The sequence below is a fragment of the Gossypium hirsutum genome, chromosome D10, assembly GCF_007990345.1.
Source record: "Gossypium hirsutum isolate 1008001.06 chromosome D10, Gossypium_hirsutum_v2.1, whole genome shotgun sequence".
NCBI lineage: Eukaryota > Viridiplantae > Streptophyta > Magnoliopsida > Malvales > Malvaceae > Gossypium > Gossypium hirsutum.
The window spans coordinates 15,206,325-15,214,633 of NC_053446.1; the positions used below are offsets into that span (position 1 = coordinate 15,206,325).

General features: G+C 37.4%; 1 non-coding gene across 1 annotated transcript; it reads right to left on the reverse strand.

The window, feature by feature from the left end:
• Positions 1–590: 590 nt before the first annotated feature.
• On the reverse strand, positions 591–697 carry LOC121222894 (small nucleolar RNA R71). Its single transcript, XR_005920263.1, has one exon. It is a non-coding gene; the product is annotated as a small nucleolar RNA R71 (small nucleolar RNA).
• Between the last annotated feature and the right edge of the window lie 7,612 nt (positions 698–8,309).

An 8,309-nucleotide genomic window follows, 5' to 3' on the forward strand; every position in this document is an offset into this window, starting at 1 on the left:
TAGTTGTGTTCAGTTTCTACAGGTTTGCCGTCAGTGTATGAGAAGAGGCATTCCTGCTAACGAAGAGTATCCTTTTGACCTAGAGATGGAGAGAACTTTGCAGAGAGCTACGTAATATGGCTAGGGAAGTAAATGATCCTGGTTTGAATAATCATGGTCTCAATAATGATCTAATTGGTTAGGATGTTGATACTCCTATTCAACGTTTGATAGTTGATCGAGGTAGACCAATTCGGGAACATGTTGTTCCAATTTTGGATGATTTGAATCCAGGGATAGTTAGACCACATATTCAAGCTCAGTAATTCGAGCTGAAACTGGTAATGTTTCAGATGTTGCAAACAGTATGACAGTTTGGTGGATTACCCACTGAAGATTCTAGAGTGCATTTAAGACTTTTTCTAGAAGTTTGTGACTCGTTTAGAGAATAGAGTGTTCCTGAAGATGCCTTGAGGCTTAAATTGTTTCCATATTCTTTGAGATATCGTGCAAGAGTGTGGCTTAATGTGTTGCCATCAGGAGCAATGGCATCATGGAATGATCTTTACCAGAGATTTTTGCTACGGTATAATCCACCAAAGATGAATGCCAAGATTAGAAATGGCATCACATCTTTTTGAAAATCAGAGGATGAAACGATATATGATGCTTGGGAACGATTTAAAGAATTACGTCAAAAATGTCTAATGCATGGATTTTAGCACTGGACGCACATGAAGATATTTTATAATGGGTTGAATGCGCATACGAGGATGGTAGTTGATGCTTCTACCAATGGTACCTTGTTCGATAAATCTTATAATGAAGCATATGAGATTTTGGAAAAGATTGCCCATAATGATTATCAATATCCTACCATGAGAGTTTGGATATGTAAGAAAGCTGCTGGTACCATGGTGGTTGATGCAATCACTTCGTTGGCAGCCCATGTATCTTCTTTAGCTAATATGATTAAAATAATGAAAAGGTCCACTGCAGTCCAGGAGATGAAATCAACTGAACTATCATGTGTTTATTCCGGTGAAGACCATGTGTTTGATGAATGCCCATCAAACTCAGCATCTGTGTACTACATGGGTAATTTTAACCGGAATAATAACCCTTATTTCAACACCTGCAATCTAGGGTAGAAGCAGCATCCAAAATTTAGTTGGAATAATCAAGGTGCAGGGGATTTAAACAATGTTGCGAGACAAAATGCTAATAATGCACCGCCTAGTTATAATCATCTTATGCTGAAGTGAAATGTTCAATAGGGTCACGCATCATCTTTTAGCTCTATTGAAGCCTTGTTAAAGGAATATATGACCAAGAATGATACTGTAATTTAGAGCCAGACTGCGTCCCTCAGATCTCTTGAGAATCAAGTGGGGCAAATAGAAAATGCTTTAAATTTGAGCCCACAAGGGGCATTGTAAAGAAATACTGAGAATTTGAGAACACAAGGGAAGGAATAGTGCAAATCCATCACTCTCAGAAGTGGGACACAGTTGGATGATGTTGTTTAAGACACCACCGTAGAAGAGGATAGCTCCAGACTCAACCATGGTAAGAATTCATAATCAACTGAAAAGCACACTGCACCTGAAAAGGGTAAATAGAAGAAATTTACAATAGAATCAGATCATGTTGTCAACAAAAATGCCATATCAAAACAATATCAGTAACATGAAGGACGACCATCTTTACCTTTTTCTCAACAATTCCATAATGTTGAACAGGATGTTCAGTTTAAAAGATTTTTGGATGTTTTGAAGAACTCCATATTGCTAGTAGAAGCTTTGGAGCAGATGCCCAATTATGTAAAGTTTATGAAAGATATATTGTCAAAGAAGCGCAGATTTGGAGAATTTGAGACTATTGCTCTTGCTGAAGGGTGCACAACAATTTTGATGAATAAATTACCTCAAAAATTGAAGAACCCAAGGAGTTTCACTATCCCATGTTCAACTGGAAATCATTATGTTGGTAAGGCATTATGTGATTTAGGAGCTACTGTAAATATAATGCCTATATCTATTTTCAAGAAGCTAGGAATTGGGAAAGCAAGACCTACTACGGTTACGTTGCAACTAGCTGATCAATCTTACGCAAATTCAAAAGTTAAAATTGAAGATGTGCTGGTAATAATAGATAAATTTATTTTTCCTACAGAATTTCTTATTTTAGAATGTGAAGATGACCAGGATGTGTCAATTATTCTTGAAAGATTTTTTCTTGCTATTGGCAAGACTTTAATTGATGTGCAGAAAGGCAAACTGATCTTGAGGGTAAATGATCAACTTATTACTTTCAATGTATTTGATGCCTTGAAATGTGCAGATGATAATGAAGAATGCCACGCCATTAGGTTGATAGAAACAACAGTAGAGGAAGTGTTTGCAAAATTTTGCCTCAACAATTCTGATAGTGGTGAAGACTCACTTGAAGGGAGTGACGCAGTAATTTTTGAGGACATTGGTGAACTTATGGAAGCCAAACAGTTTATGAATAGACCAAGGAAGAAGTTTGAATCATTGGATTTATCAGATCACTTTTTTAGTGCTCTTAAACCTTCTATAGAGGAACCTCCCACACTGGAGTTGAAACCTTTGTCGTGACATTTAAAATATGCATATTTGGGAGACAACAAAACTTTGCAGGTAGTAATTTTTGTGAAGTTGACACTCAAGCAAGAGTTCAAGTTGTTAGAAGTCCTTCAATGATCTAAGAAGGCATTAGGATGGACCCTTGCTGATATAAAGGGGATTAGCCCTGCTTTCTGCATGTATAAAATTTTGTTGGAGGAATGAAATAGCAATTTTATTGAAAAACAGAGAAGATTGAATCCGATCATGAAAGAAGTTGTCAAAGAAGATATTATCAAGTGGCTTGATGCTGACATTATTTACCCGATTTGAGATAGCTCATGGGTGAGTCTTGTACAATGTGTACCCAAGAAAGGAGGTGTCATAGTAGTGAGTAATGATAACAATGAGCTCATTCTGACTCACATTGCCACGGGATGGAGAGTGTGCATGGGCTATCGTAAGCTTAACAAGGCAACTAGGAAGGACCATTTTCCTTTACCATTTAATGATCAGATGTCAGATAGATTAGCTGGGAAAACTTTCTACTATTTTTTGGATGGTTATTCAGGATATAATCAGATTGCCATCGCTTCTAATGACTAAGAGAAGACCACATTCAGGTGTCCATAGGGAACTTTTTTATTTAGACAGACGCCATTCGAGTTATGTAATGCCCCGTCAACATTTTAGTGTTGTATGATGGCCATATTCTCGAACATGGTGGAAAACTTCCTTGAAGTCTTCATGGATGATTTCTTTTTGTTTGGCAATGATTTTGAGGATTGCTTAAAAAATCTGGAATTGGTTTTGTACTATTGTGAAGAAACAAATCTTACTTTGAACTACAAAAAATGCCACTTCATGGTTTGTGAAGGAATTATTCTGGGGCATAGGATATCGCAGCGAGGGATTGAAGTGGACAGAGCAAAAATTGAAGTAATAGAAAAATTATCACCTCCCACCAATGTCAAGGTTATTAGAAGGTTTTTAGGTCATGCGAGATTTTATAAAAGATTCATTAAGGATTTCTCGAAGATATCTAAACCCTTGTGCACCCAACTAAAGCAAAATAGACCTTTCAATTTTGATGAATATTGCTTGGTAGCTTTCGAGGAATTAAAGAAATGACTGGTAGCAGTACCAATCGTAATAGCTCCAGAATGGACACTGTCTTTTTAACTCATGTGTGACACCAACAATTTTACTGTGGGAGCAGTGTTGGGGCAAAGGAAAGGCAAAGTACTATGTGCAATATATTATGCGAGCAGAACCTTGATGGATGCGCAGCTTAACTATACCACCACGAAAAAGGATATATTGGTTGTGGTGTTCACATTCGATAAATTTCGCTTCTATCTAGTTGGTACCAAGGTTACAGTCTACACGGATCACTCTGCTATTAAGTATTTGGTGAGCAAGAAAGATGTTAAGCCAAGATTGGTTAGGTGGATACTCTTGCTGCAGGAGTTCGACTTAGAAATTAGAGATCGAAAGGGGACTGAAAATCAAGTGGCTGATCACTTGTCAAGATTAGCATCTAGAAATGAATATGGAAATGACAAACTTATTAAAGAAAACTTTCCAGATGAACAACTATTAGTTTTCATGGCATTACCTTGGTATGCCGATATGCTTAACTTTTTAGTAAGTGGTGTGATGCCATTTGATCTCAATAGCCAAAGAAGATAGAAATTCCTTCATGATGCCAAGCATTATTATTGGGATGAACCCTTCCTATTTAAGCATTGTGCTGATCAGATAATTAGGAAGTGTGTCCCTGATGATGAAATACATAGCATTCTGCAGCATTTTCATTCAACTCCTTATGGAAGACACTTTTGAGGAATGAGAACTCTTGCCAAAGTACTTCAATTAGGATTTTATTGGCTGAGTTTGTTCAAGGATGCTTATGAATTTTATCAATCGTGTGACTATTGTCAGAGGACAAGAAATCTATCTAGGAGACACAAAATGCCGCTGCACAATATTTTGGAGATTGAGTTGTTTGATGTATAGGGAATAGACTTTATGGGTCCATTTTTACCGTCAGTGGGCAACCTGCACATATTGTTGGGAGTGGACTATTTCTGTAAGTGGGTCAAAACTTTTTCGATTCCTACTAATGATGCAAAGTCAATACTGAAGTTCTTGCACAAGAACATTTTCACAAGATTCGGTACGCCTAGAGCCATTATTAGTGTTGAATGATCTCATTTTGATTGCAAGCTAGTGGCTAATGCCTTGCATTGATATAGGGTCAAATATAAGATTGCCACGACATATCATCCTCAAACAAATGGAGAAGCTGAGATTTGTAATAGAGAAATTAAAAATATTCTAGAAAAAGTGGTGAACCCAACTTGTAAGGATTGGTCCTTCAAACTAGATAAAGCTTTGTGGGCCTATCGTACTGCATTTAAAACACCATTGGGGATATCACCTTTTAAGCTTGTTTATTGAAAGCCATGTCACCTAGCCGTTGAGCTCGAGCACAAAGCATTTTGGGTTATTAAAAAGCTGAACATGGATTGGGTCGCTATTGGCCATAAAATGTTGTTAGAATTGAATGAAATGGAAGAATTTAGGGCACATGCATATGAAAATGCTAAACTGTAAAAGAAGAAGACCAAGCTTTGGCATGATAACAGAATTATGCCTAGGTAAATTGAACCAGGGCAATAGGCGTTGTTGTTCAACTCTAGGCTCAAATTGTTCCCTGGTAAATTAAAATCTTACCGGTTAGGCCCCTTTGAATTAGCTTAAGTTTACCCACATGGAGCTGTTAGTATCAAAGACCTGAAAATGGGGGTCATATTCAAAGTTAATGGACAACGTTTGAAGCACCACTGGCGTGCTCATGTGGATCTTGACAAGCAATCCATTTACCTCCGAAATGTTTGAGTTAACAATTTTTTTTTATTTTTCCTTTCTTTAATTGCTTTACTTTCATTTTGTTTTTATTATCTGTTACCATTAATTATTTAACGTTGTTTCATTTCTATTTTTATCTTTGATTAATGAGCAGTTTTTTTAGATTTACAGAGATAGAATAAAAGTATGGGATTATCAGTTGTGATACTAAAAGGACTTTGCCACAGTATCTTAGAAGGAAATTATGCCGTGACAAACTGGGTGAATGAATGTCAAGGTACAAGGTAACATGGGTTGACCGGACAGAAAAGTCCAAAGGATAGATTTTTGGATAGTTGGGCCCATTCTGTTACTTGGGTAGCCCAAGCGAGAAAAGCCAAAACTTTTATTTTAGGGCTAGGTCACCTCATATTCCGCCCCAAAAAAATCTCCTTATTTGTCCCTCCTCTACACCACAAAAAGTACTCTGTATGTTTCATTTTTCTAAACTGTCGACAATTTCTCTTCTACTCATCTATTTTCAACAGCTCACGTCTCTTACGTTTCCTACAAAGTTTCCATCTTTACCATTTTTTTCTCTTCAACTTCTCCTACATTTCCTCTGACCATATTCTCTGAAATTTCTTTCTATCCTCCTTCAATGGCACCATCCTGACCTAAAACCTTTTTCAACAGTGCTGCGGCCACAAAATACAACAATAACATCTTAAAGCACCATTTTTATCTCGAACAATGGCTCTCGTTCAAGGACGAACCATACATGGGCTGTGACGAGTCCGTATCCTCCATTGTAGAGAAGCATGGGTGAAGTATTTTCTATTTGTACCTTGAGGAAAATTTCAGAAAGGTTGTTTGTGAATTTTATGCACATGTTAATTCACTTGATTCTCCTTTTATCTATGTTCGTGGCACTTCAATTTTTTTCGATGAAGATCATATTAACGCTCAATTTGGGATCATTGATGTGCAAGATGAACACACACCCTTCGCTGATAATTTCATTGTTGATTGATTGACTGAACTGTTGAATGATTTATGTGTCGAAGGTATGCGTTGGACTATTTCTAGTCAAGATTGCTATACTGTTGAGAAGGCTTCTTTAAAGCATATTGGGAAAGTGTGGTACCATTTTTTGAAGAGCCGCCTCATGCCATAAACTCACAATATGATTATTTCAAAGGAGAGGTTGCTCTTATTACAATCCATAATCATGGGGAGAAGAATCAATATTACCGGATCATTTTTTAGGAGGTGCACCATTGTGTCGAGAAAAATGCTGGCAGCTTAAACTTCCCCTCCTTCATTACTACTTTGTCACTCTCAATGCTGATGAGGATGTCACCCTTAACAAGGGTGGACTCTCCCGAGCCATTTTAGCTAAATTCCAAGGAATTGATGCTACAAAATCAACTCAGCATAGTCAGGATACCACTTCTACTATTGTAATTTTCCCACGATAGCACCCTTAGCATCTCGCAGTTCCATCAAACAGCAAGTGTTGCAATCCTTTGCAACTAGAGCAAAGGATTTCCCTTTTTGAGATTCAGCAGTTTCAACTAGTTGAAGAGATGGTCAAGGCCCAGGAGCAGCAGACTTAATATTGGATTATGTGAGGAAAAGAGATTTGCCTATTAAAAGATCCCTGCAGAAGAACTTTACAACACTGATGCCAGAATTCCTTGCCTTCTCCACCTCTTTGCTCCCAATTCCTGAAGCTGCAAAGGAGCCAGCTCAAACTCCTACTGCCAGAGCTAAATTTGGGAGTTTGGAAACCACTGTTGATGAAGGAAAAATTGTTGCTGAGGAGCCTGGAAAGACGACATCACTAAGTCTTAAGAATGAAGAAGAAGGAGAGAAAGATGAAATTGCCACTGCCACAACTGCCACCACGAAAGGTAAGGACCCTATTCCACCCACCTCACTAGCTTCCACACTGCACAAGACCTTAACATTGATCATCTTATTTATGAACTCACAAAAATTATAAGGAGGGGGATGAAATGGACCCTATGAAGAGGAAGCTGCAATATAAAGTCAGTGCCCATAAATCCGCTTATAGGGTCGAATAAAGTAACTATACTCTAGTCCAAGCCAGGGAAGTTTTTTCCCTACCTCATGCATTTTTATTTCTTTTGTCATGACATTTTCTGTACATATCTATATTTTTTTTCTGTTACATATCTGTACATGAATTGAGGACAATGCATCCATTAGGTTTGGGGGTGTATTGTGCATGTAGGCTGCATTATATATCTAGTACGTATGCTCATTCTAGTCTCGTTAAATTTGTTTTACCACTACCACATAACTACTAAGTACTATTTTGCCTATGCAGAGTACAATCTTTACTTACAATGTTAGATGATGAGCTTAAATTCTTCAATTCACTCAGAACATGTGACAGGGGATAAGGTGAATTTAGCTTTGGTTAGGTTGCTTGAAGATTACCTCCTAAAAATGAGATGTCCTAACGTCAGTTATTTTTGGACTGTAACAACTATTTTTTAATGAAATTAGAGACTTTTGAAGCCAAAATCAGTCACATTGACACAACGTTACTTAAATAAAGGACAATAGACACTCCAATGCTTAGAATTGCCAAGTAAGTCAGCACCACTTTGTTTGCTCCATCGTGCTGTTGACTAGAAAGGTGAGTCCAAGTAAAAGTGTGTAATGATGAAAAGAAAATTAGGGGCACTTCATTGTAGTAACAGGCTGAGTAGCTAAGGAGGTAGTTGTTTACTCCATCCATCTTCTAAGTTAAAAGACTTAACTTCAAGAGTGATGTTTATTTAAATTGTGTCATGATTGAGTACTAAGTAATTCAGTGTATGCTCCATTGTGATTATCAAGTCAAAGAATTTTGTG